This window comes from Triticum dicoccoides, chromosome 5B, assembly GCF_002162155.2.
Source record: "Triticum dicoccoides isolate Atlit2015 ecotype Zavitan chromosome 5B, WEW_v2.0, whole genome shotgun sequence".
In the NCBI taxonomy this organism is placed as follows: domain Eukaryota; kingdom Viridiplantae; phylum Streptophyta; class Magnoliopsida; order Poales; family Poaceae; genus Triticum; species Triticum dicoccoides.
In genome coordinates, this window is record NC_041389.1 from 255,888,226 (window position 1) to 255,900,446 (window position 12,221).

Consider the following 12,221-nt stretch of genomic DNA (forward strand, 5'->3'; position numbering starts at 1 on the left):
TACCGACGATCGAATCTCGGGCAAGTAAAATACCGCTAGACAAAGGGAATTGTATACGGGATCGATTGAGTCCTTGACATCGTGGTTCATCCGATGAGATCATCGTGGAACATGTGGGAGCCAACATGGGTATCCAGATCCCGCTGTTGGTTATTGACCGGAGAACGTCTTGGTCATGTCTGCATGTCTCCCGAACCCGTAGGGTCTACACACTTAAGGTTCGATGACGCTAGGGTTATAAAGGAAGCTTGTATGTGGTTACCGAATGTTGTTCGGAGTCCCGGATGAGATCCCGGACGTCACGAGGAGTTCCGGAATGGTCCGGAGGTAAAGATTTATATATGGGAAGTCCTGTTTTGGTCACCGGAAAAGTTTCGGGCGATATCGGTATTGTACCGGGACCACCGGGAGGGTCCCGGGGGTCCACCAAGTGGGGCCACCTGCCCCAGAAGGCTGCGTGGGCCATGTGTGGGAGGGGACCAGCCCCTAGGTGGGCTGGTGCGCCCCCCACAAGGGGCCAAGGCGCAAGGGAGAGTGGGAGGGGGCAAACCCTAGTCCAGATGGGCCTTAAGGCCCACCTAGTGGGCGCCTCCCCTCTCTCCCCCTCCTGGCCGCCGCCCCCTTTGCCATCTAGGGCTGGCCGCACCCCTTGGGGGTGGGAAACCCTAGAGGGAGGCGCAGCCCCCTCTCCCCCTATAAATAGTGAGGCATAGGGCTGCCCATAAGGCGCGATTTGATCTCTCGTTGGTGCAGCCCTGCCCCTCTCCCTCCTCCTCTTCTCCCATGGTGCTTGGCGAAGCCCTACGGGATTGCCACGCTCCTCCACCACCACCACGCCGTTGTGCTGCTGCTGGATGGAGTCTTCCTCAACCTCTCCCTCTCTCCTTGCTGGATCAAGGCGTGGGAGACGTCACCGGGCTGTACGTGTGTTGAACGCGGAGGTGCCGTCCGTTCGGCACTTGATCATCGGTGATCTGAATCACGACGAGTACGACTCCATCAACCCCGTTCACTTGAACGCTTCCGCTTAGCGATCTACAAGGGTATGTAGATGCACTCTCCTTTCTACTCGTTGTTGGTCTCTCCATAGATAGATCTTGGTGACACGTAGGAAAATTTTGAATTTCTGCTACGTTCCCCAACAGTGGCATCATGAGCTAGGTCTATTGCGTAGATTCTTTGCATGAGTAGAACACAAAGTAGTTGTGGGCGTTGATGTTGTACAATATGCTTACCGTTACTAGTCCAATCTTGTTTCGACGGTATTGTGGGATGAAGCGGCCCGGACCGACCTTACACGTACTCTTACGTGAGACAGGTTCCACCGATTGACATGCACTTGGTGCATAAGGTGGCTAGCGGGTGCCAGTCTCTCCCACTTTAGTCGGAACGGATTCGATGAAAAGGGTCCTTATGAAGGGTAAATAGCAATTGGCATATCACGTTGTGGTCTTGCGTAGGTAAGAAACGTTCTTGCTAGAAACCCATAGCAGCCACGTAAAACATGCAACAACAATTAGAGGACGTCTAACTTGTTTTTGCAGGGTATGCTATGTGATGTGATATGGCCAAGAAGAATGTGATGAATGATATGTGATGTATGAGATTGATCATGTTCTTGTAATAGGATTCACGACTTGCATGTCGATGAGTATGACAACCGGCAGGAGCCATAGGAGTTGTCTTTATTTTTTGTATGACCTGCGTGTCATTAAAGAACGCCATGTAACTTAATTTACTTTATTGCTAAACGCGTTAGTCATAGAAGTAGAAGTAGTCGTTGGCGTGACAACTTCATGAAGACACGATGATGGAGATCATGATGATGGAGATCATGGTGTCATGCCGGTGACGATGATGATCATGGAGCCCCAAAGATGAAGATCAAAAGGAGAAAAAAATGATATTGGCCATATCATGTCACTATTTGATTGCATGTGATGTTTGTCATGTTTATGCATCTTGTTTGCTTAGAACGACGGTAGTAAATAAGATGATCCCTTACAACAATTTCAAGAAGTGTTCTCCCCTAACTGTGCACCGTTGCTACAGTTCGTCGCTTCTAAGCACCACGTGATGATCGGGTGTGATGGATTCTTACGTTCACATACAACGGGTGTAAGACAGTTTTACACAGCGAAAACACTTAGGGTTAACTTGACGAGCCTAGCATGTGCAGACATGGCCTCGGAACACGGAGACCGAAAGGTCGAGCATGAGTCGTATAGTAGATACGATCAACATGAAGATGTTCACCGATGATAACTAGTCCGTCTCACGTGATGATCGGACACGGGCTAGTTGACTCAGATCATGTAATCACTTAGATGACTAGAGGGATGTCTATCTGAGTGGGAGTTCATAAGATGAACTCAATTATCCTGAACATAGTCAAAAGACCTTTTGCAAATTATGTCGTAGCTCACGCTATAGTTCTACTGTTTTAGATATGTTCCTAGAGAAAATATAGTTGAAAGTTGACAGTAGCGATTATGCGGACACTAGAACGCTTATGTCCTTAATGCACTGCTTAGTGTGCTAAACCCCAAAACGTCATTTGTGGATGTTTCGAACATCGAACATACACGTTTTGATAACTACGTGATAGTTCAGTTAAATGGTTTAAGTAGAGGCACCAAAGACGTTTTCGAAACGTTGCGGAACATATGAGATGTTTCGAGGGCTGAAATTGGGATTTCAGGCTCGTGCCCACGTCAAGAGGTATAAGACCTCCGACGATTTTCTTAGCCTGCAAACTAAGGAGAGAAGCTCAATTGTTGAGCTTGTGCTCAGATTGTCTGAGTGCAACAATCACTTGAATTAAGTGGGAGTTGATCTTCCAGATGAAATAGTGATAGTTCCTCCGAAGTCATTACCACCAAGCTGCTAGAGCTTCGTGATGAACTATAATATATCAAGGACATATAAGATGATCCTTGAGGTATTCACGATGTTTGACACCGCGAAAGTAGAAATCAAGAAGGAGCATCAATTGTTGATGGTTGATGAAACCACTAGTTTCAAGAAGGGCAAGGGCAAGAAGGGATACTTCATGAAACGGCAAATCAGCTGCTGCCCCAGTGAAGAAACCCAAGGTTGAACCCAAACCCGAGACTAAGTGCTTCTGTAATAAGGGGAACAGCCACTGGAGCAGAATTACCCTAGATACTTGGTAGATGAGAAGGCTGGCAAGGTAGATAGAAGTATATTGGATATACATTGTGTTAATGTGTACTTTACTAGTACTCCTAGTAGCACCAGGGTATTAGATACCGGTTCGGTTGCTAAGTGTTAGTAACTCGAAATAAAAGCTACGGAATAAAACGGAGACTGGCTAAAGGTGAGCTGACGATATGTGTTGGAAGTGTTTCCAAGTTTGATGTGATCTAACATCGCACGCTCCCTCTACCATCAGGATTAGTATTAAACCTGAATAAGTGCTCTTGCACCTAAAGGAATGGTTTATTGAATCTTGATCGTAGGGATACACATTTTCATGCCAAAAGATATAAAATAGAATGATAGTACCACTTACTTGTGGCACTGCCAGGTAAGTCATAATGGTATAAAACGCATGAAGAAGCTCCATGTTGATGGATCTTTGGACTCACTTTTTTTGAAAAGTTTGAGACATGCGAACCATGTCTATTGGTATATATGCATGAAGAAACTCCATGCAAATGGACCGTTTGAACTCACTTGATTTTAAATCACTTGAGATATGCAAATCATACCACATGGGCAAGATGACTGAAAAGCCTCGGTTTCAGTAGGATGGAACAAGATAGCAACTTGTTGGAAGTAACACATTTTGATGTGTGTAGTCCAATGAGTGCTGAGGCATGCAGTGAATATCGTTATGATCTTACTTCACAGATGATTCGAGTAGATGTTGAGAATATTTACTTGATGAAACACAAGTCTGAATTATTGAATGGTTCAAGTAATTTCAGAGTGAAGTAGAAGATCATTGTGACAGGAGGATAAAATGTCTATGATATGATCATAGAGATGAATATCTGAGTTACAAGTTTTGGCACACAATTAAGACATTGTGGAAATTGTTTCACAATTAATACCGCCTGGAACACCATAGTGTGATGGTGTGTCCGAACATCATAGTTGCACCCTATTGGATATGGTGCGTACCATGATGTCTCTTATCGAATTACCACTATTGTCCATGGGTTAGGCATTAGAGACAACCACATTTACTTTAATAGGGTACCACGTAATTCCGTTGAGATGACACCGTATGAATTATGGTTTAGAGAAACCTAAGTTGTCGTTTCTTAAAAGTTTGGGGCTACGACCTTATGTGAAAAAGTTTCAGGCTGATAAGCTAGAACCCAAAGCGGATAAATGCGTCTTCATAGGACACCCAAAACAGTTGGGTATACCTCCTGTCTCAGATCCAAAAGCAATAAAGGATTGTTTCTTGAATCAGGTCCTTTCTCGAGGAAAGGTTTCTCTCGAAAGAGTTGAGTGGGAGGATGGTGGAGACTTGATGAGGTTATTGAACCGTCTCTTCAACTAGTGTGTGGCAGGGCACAGGAAGTTGTTCCTGTGGCACCTACACCAATTGAAGTGGAAGCTTATGATATTGATCATGAAACTTCGGATCAAGTCACTACCAAACCTCGTGGGATGACAAGGACACGTACTACTTCGGAGTGGTAAGGTGATCCTGTCTTGGAAGTCATGTTGCTGGACAACAATGAACCTACGAGCTATGGAGAAGCGATGGTGGGCCCGGATTCCGATAAATGGCTCGAGGCCATAAAATCCGAGAACGGATCCATGGACTTTGGTGGACTTGCCCGATGATCGGCAAGCCATTGAGATAAATGGATCTTTAAGAAGAAGACGGACGTGGATGGTAATGTCACCATCTATGAAGCTCGACTTGTGGCGAAGTGTTTTCCGACAAGTTCAAGGAGTTGACTACGATGAGATTTTCTCACTCGTAGCGATGCTTAAAGTCCGTCGGATTCATGTTAGCATTAGCTGTATTTATGAAATCTGGCAGATGGATGTCAAAACGAGTTTCCTTACCAGTTTTCGTGAGGAAAGGTTGTATGTAATACAATCAGAAAGTTTTGTCGATCCTAAGGATGCTAAAAGGTATGCTAGCTCCAGCGATCCTTTTAAGGACTGGAGTAAGCATCTCGGAGTTGGAATGTACGCTTTGATGATGATCAAAGATTTTGGGTTTGTACAAAGTTTATGAGAAACTTGTATTTCCAAAGAAGTGAGTGGGAGCACTATAGAATTTCTGATGAGTATATGTTGTTGACATATTGATGATCAGAAATGACGTAGAATTTCTGGAAAGCATATAGGGTTATTTTGAAAGTGTTTTTCAATGGAAAGCCTGGATTAAGCTACTTGAACATTGAGCATCAAGATCTATAAGGATAGATCAAAACGCTTAATGGTACTTTCAAAATGAGCACATACCTTGACATGATCTTGAAGGTATTCAAGATGGATCAGTCAAAGAAGAAGTTCTTGCCTGAGTTGTAAGGTACGAAGTTAAGACTTAAAGCTCGACCACGGCAGAATAGAGAGAAAGGACGAAGGTCGTCCCCTATGCTTAAGACGTAGGCTCTTCAGTATGCTATGCTGTGTACCGCACCTGAAGTGTGCCTTGCCATGAGTCAGTCAAGGGGTACAAGAGTGATCCAAGAATGGCTCACAGCACAGCGGTCAAAGTTATCCTTAGTAATTAGTGGACTAAGGAATTTTTCTCGATTATGGAGGTGGTAAAAGAGTTCGTCGTAAAGGGTTACGTCGATGCAAGCTTGACACCTATCCGGATAGCTCTGAGTAGAGAAACCGGATACATATGATGGAGCAATAATTTAGAATAGCTCCAAGTAGAACAGTTATTTGGATTAGCTCCAAATAGAGCGTGGTAGCTGCATCTAGGAGATGACATAGAGATTTGTAAAGCACACACGGATCTAAAAGGTTCAGACCCGTTGACTAAAACCTCTCTCACAAGCAACATGATCAAACATAAAACTCATTGAGTGTTAATCACATAGTGATGTGAACTAGACTAATGACTCTAGTAAACTCTTGGGTATTAGTCACATGGCGATGTGACCTGTGAGTGTTAATCACATGGCGATGTGAACTAGATTATTGACTCTAGTGCAAGTGGGAGACTGTTGGAAATATGCCCTAGAGGCAATAATAAAAGTATTATTATTATATTTCCTTGTTCATGATAATTGTCTTTTATTCATGCTATAACTGTATTATCCGGAAATCGTAATACACGTGTGAATACATAGACCACAATATGTCCCTAGTGAGCCTCTAGTTGACTAGTTCGTTGTGATCAACAGATAGTCATGGTTTCCTGGCTATGGACATTGGATGTCGTTGATAACGGGATCACATCATTAGGAGAATGATGTGATGGACAAGACCCAATCCTAAGCCTAGCACAAAGATCGTGTAGTTCGTTTGCTAGAGCTTTGCCAATGTCAAGTATCTCTTCCTTTGACCATGAGAGCGTGTAACTCCTGGATACCGTAGGAGTGCTTTGGGTGTATCAAACGTCACAACGTAACTGGGTGACTATAAAGGTGCACTACAGGTATCTCCGAAAGTATCTATTGTTTTATGCGGATCGAGACTGGGATTTGTCACTCCGTGTAAACGGGGAGGTATCTCTGGGCCCACTCGGTAGGACATCATCATAATGTGCACAATGTGACCAAGGGGTTGATCACGGGATGATGTGTTACGGAACGAGTAAAGAGACTTGCCGGTAACGAGATTGAACAAGGTATCGGTATACCGACGATCGAATCTCGGGCAAGTAAAATACCGCTAGACAAAGGGAATTGTATACGGGATTGATTGAGTCCTTGACATCGTGGTTCATCCGATGAGATCATCGTGGAACATGTGGGAGCCAACATGGGTATCCAGATCCCGCTGTTGGTTATTGACCGGAGAACATCTCGGTCATGACTACATGTCTCCCGAACCCGTAGGGTCTACACACTTAAGGTTCGATGACGCTAGGGTTATAAAGGAAGTTTGTATGTGGTTACCGAATGTTGTTCGGAGTCCCGGATGAGATCCCGGACGTCACGAGGAGTTCCGGAATGGTCCGGAGGTAAAGATTTATATATAGGAAGTCCTGTTTCGGCCATCGGGACAAGTTTCGGGGTCATCGGTATTGTACCGGGACCACCGGAAGGGTCCCGGGGGCCCACCGGGTGGGGCCACCTGCCCCGTGTTGGAAATATGCCCTAGAGGCAATAATAAATTGATTATTATTATATTTCCTTGTTCATGATAATCGTTTATTATCCATGCTAGAATTGTATTGATAGGAAACTCAGATACATGTGTGGATACATAGACAACACCATGTCCCTAGTAAGCCTCTAGTTGACTAGCTCGTTGATCAATAGATGGTTACGGTTTCCTGACCATGGACATTGGATGTCGTTGATAACAGGATCACATCATTAGGAGAATGATGTGATGGACAAGACCCAATCCTAAGCCTAGCACAAGATCATGTAGTTCGTATGCTAAAGCTTTTCTAATGTCAAGTATCATTTCCTTAGACCATGAGATTGTGCAACTCCCGGATACCGTAGGAGTGCTTTGGGTGTGCCAAACGTCACAACGTAACTGGGTGGCTATAAAGGTACACTACGGGTATCTCTGAAAGTGTCTGTTGGGTTGGCACGAATCGAGATTGGGATTTTGTCACTCCGTGTAAACGGAGAGGTATCTCTGGGCCCACTCGGTAGGACATCATCATAATGTGCACAATGTGACCAAGGGGTTGATCACGGGATGATGTGTTACGGAACGAGTAAAGAGACTTGCCGGTAACGAGATTGAACAAGGTATCGGTATACCGACGTGATCTTGACGTGAGCACATGCCTTGACGTGATCTTGAAGGTGTTCAAGATGGATCAGTCAAAGAAGGAGTTCTTGCCTGAGTTGTAAGGTATGAAGTTAAGACTTAAAGCTCGACCATGGCAGAATAGAGAGAAAGGAACGAAGGTCGTCCCCTATGCTTAAGACATAGGCTCTACAGTATGCTATGCTGTGTACCGCACCTGAAGTGTGCTTTACCATGAGTCAGTCAAGGGGTACAAGAGTGATCCAAGAATGGATCACAGGACAGCGGTCAAAGTTATCCTTAGTAACTAGTGGACTAAGGAATTTTCTCAATTATGGAGGTGGTAAAAGAGTTCGTCGTAAAGGGTTACGTCGATGCAAGCTTAACACCTATCCGGATAGCTCTGAGTAGAGATACCGGATACGTATAATGGAGCAACAATTTAGAATAGCTCCAAGTAGAACAGTTATTTGGAATAGCTCCAAATAGAACGTGGTTGCTGCATCTAGGAGATGACATAGAGATTTGTAAAGCACACACGGATCTGAAAGGTTCAGACCCGTTGACTATAACCTCTCTCACAAGCATAACATGATCAAACCCAGAACTCATCGAGTGTTAATCACATGGTAAATGTGAACTAGATTATTGACTCTAGTAAACTCTTTGGGTGTTAGTCACATGGGGATGTGACCTTGAGTGTTAATCACATATCGATGTGAACTAGATTATTGACTCTAGTGCAAGTGGGAGACTGTTGGAAATATGCCCTAGAGGCAATAATAAATTAGTTATTATTATATTTCCTTGTTCATGATAATTGTCTTTTATTCATGCTATAACTGTATTATCCGGAAATCGTAATACACGTGTGAATACATAGACCACAATATGTCCCTAGTGAGCCTCTAGTTGACTAGCTCGTTGTGATCAACAGATAGTCATGGTTTCCTGGCTATGGACATTGGATGTCGTTGATAACGGGATCACATCATTAGGAGAATGATGTGATGGACAAGACCCAATCCTAAGCATAGCACAAAGATCGTGTAGTTCGTTTGCTAGAGCTTTGCCAATGTCAAGTATCTCTTCCTTCGACCATGAGATCGTGTAACTCCTGGATACCGTAGGAGTGCTTTGGGTGTATCAAACGTCACAACGTAACTGGGTGACTATAAAGGTGCACTACAGGTATCTCCGAAAGTATCTATTGTTTTATGCGGATCGAGACCGGGATTTGTCACTCCGTGTAAACGGAGAGGTATCTCTGGGCCCACTCGGTAGGACATCATCATATGCGCAATGTGACCAAGGAGTTGATCATGGGATGATGTGTTACGGAACGAGTAAAGTGACTTGCCGGTAACGAGATTGAACAAGGTATTGGATACCGACGATCGAATCTCGGGCAAGTAAAATACCGATAGACAAAGGGAATTGAATACGGGATTGATTAAGTCCTTGACATCGTGGTTCATCCGATGAGATCATCGTGGAACATGTGGGAGCCAACATGGGTATCCAGATCCCGCTGTTGGTTATTGACCGGAGAACGTCTCGGTCATGTCTGCATGTCTCCCGAACCCGTAGGGTCTACACACTTAAGGTTCGATGACGCTAGGGTTATAAAGGAAGCTTGTATGTGGTTACCGAATGTTGTTCGGAGTCCCGGATGAGATCCCGGACGTCACGAGGAGTTCCGGAATGGTCCGGAGGTAAAGATTTATATATGGGAAGTCCTGTTTTGGTCACCGGAAAAGTTTCGGGCGATATCGGTATTGTACCGGGACCACCGGGAGGGTCCCGGGGGTCCACCAAGTGGGGCCACCTGCCCCAGAAGGCTGCGTGGGCCATGTGTGGGAGGGGACCAGCCCCTAGGTGGGCTGGTGCGCCCCCCACAAGGGGCCAAGGCGCAAGGGAGAGTGGGAGGGGGCAAACCCTAGTCCAGATGGGCCTTAAGGCCCACCTAGTGGGCGCCTCCCCTCTCTCCCCCTCCTGGCCGCCGCCCCCTTTGCCATCTAGGGCTGGCCGCACCCCTTGGGGGTGGGAAACCCTAGAGGGAGGCGCAGCCCCCTCTCCCCCTATAAATAGTGAGGCATAGGGCTGCCCATAAGGCGCGATTTGATCTCTCGTTGGTGCAGCCCTGCCCCTCTCCCTCCTCCTCTTCTCCCATGGTGCTTGGCGAAGCCCTGCGGGATTGCCACGCTCCTCCACCACCACCACGCCGTTGTGCTGCTGCTGGATGGAGTCTTCCTCAACCTCTCCCTCTCTCCTTGCTGGATCAAGGCGTGGGAGACGTCACCGGGCTGTACGTGTGTTGAACGCGGAGGTGCCGTCCGTTCGGCACTTGATCATCGGTGATCTGAATCACGACGAGTACGACTCCATCAACCCCGTTCACTTGAACGCTTCAGCTTAGCGATCTACAAGGGTATGTAGATGCACTCTCCTTTCTACTCGTTGCTGGTCTCTCCATAGATAGATCTTGGTGACACGTAGGAAAATTTTGAATTTCTGCTACGTTCCCCAACATGAAGCGTGAGTAGTTTATCATAGACCTATGGGTCCATAGGTAGGAGCTAGATGGCTTGTTCTCTCTCTATGATATCCAATACCATGTTATCCTTTATGTACTTGGAGATCTATCCGATATAACATTCTTTTGCGGTGTGTTTGTCGAGATCCGATGAATTATGGATTTATGATCAGATTATCTATGAATATCATTTGAATCTTCTTTGAATTCTTATATGCATGATTTGATATCTTTGTATTTCTCTTTGAATTATTGGTTTAATTTGGCCAACTAGATTGATTCTTCTTGCAATGAGAGAGGTGCTTAGTTTTGGGTTCAATCTTGCGTTGTCCTCACCTAGTGACAAAGTAGAGGTAGAGAGGCACGTATTGTATTATTGCCATCAAGGGTAAAAGGATGGGGTTTATATCATATTGCTTGAGTTTATCCCTCTACATCATGTCATCATACTTAAAGTGTTACTCCGTTCTTATGAACTTAATACTCTAGATGCATGCTGGATAGCGGTCGATGTGTGGAGTAATAGTAGTAGATGTAGAATCGTTTTGGTCTACTTGACACAAACGTGATGCCTATATTCATAATCATTGCCTTGGATATAGTCATAACTTTGCACTTTTCCATAAATTGCTCGACAGTAATTTGTTCACCCACCGTATATTTTTTTTCAAGAGAGAAGCCTCTAGTGAAACCTATGGCCCCCGGGTCTATTTACCATCATATATTTTCAAATCTATAAAACCAAAAAACCAAAAATACTTCGCTGCAATTTATTTATTTTTATTTTGTTTTATGTTTTAGTAATCTTTTATATCTATCTCTATCAGATATCATCCTTGCAAGTGACCGTGAAGGGATTGACAATCCCTTTATCGTGTTGGATGCAAGTGTTTGATTGTTTGTGCAGGTGCATAGATTGAAGACTTGTTCGTACCTCCTACTGGATTGATAGTGTGGTTCTCAAACTGAGGGAAATACTTATCTCTATTTTGCTGCATCACCCTTTTCTCTTCAAGGGAAAAACCAACGCAAGCTCAAGAAGTAGCAGACCACGAGGAGGGCACCCACAAAGGTTCTTCCAAGGTGAAACAGCCCATCTGCGACATCATAGATCACACCATGGGTATGTGCTCTTCCAACTGGAAGGATCCCGTCCATGACAAGTGCGGCAACAGCCTATCAGCAAATCTTACCTTTTCTAGCTAGCCAATACGTACCCTTTGTTGTAGTAGCTTTTCCCATGTGGTGTTTTAACTGTGCCGTGTTTAATTAATTCAGTTATGCAAAAAATGTAATGTTCAATATAAGGATATGTTATGTTTAAGTATTAATTGTCCACTTCAGTTTCACGAATGGCTATATTTGGTTGTTTATAGTGAGTAGATGCCTTGTTTATCTGTATTTTGTTGTTAGGTTGGTTGTAGCGAGCATTTGTCCAGTTATCAAGCAGATGCCTTGTTTATCTGTATTTGGTTGTTAGGTTGGTTTCAGTGAGTATTTGTCCAGTTTTCAAGCAAATGCCTTGTTTATTTGTATTTGCTTGTTAGGTTGGTTGCAGTGAGCATTTTGTCCAGTTTTCAAGCATATGCCATGTTTATCTATATTTGCTTGTTAGGTTGGTTGGAGTTAGACTCTGTCCAATTTTCAGATGGCTATGTTTGGTTGTTATACTGATCATTTATGTCTTGTTTATTTCAGTCATTCACAATGTGATGCTCATTATGTGCAAGTCGGAATTGTGCATCTCGATTTCACCAATACCAGTTTGAAGGCTATATTTGGTTCCAGTTATGCCTGG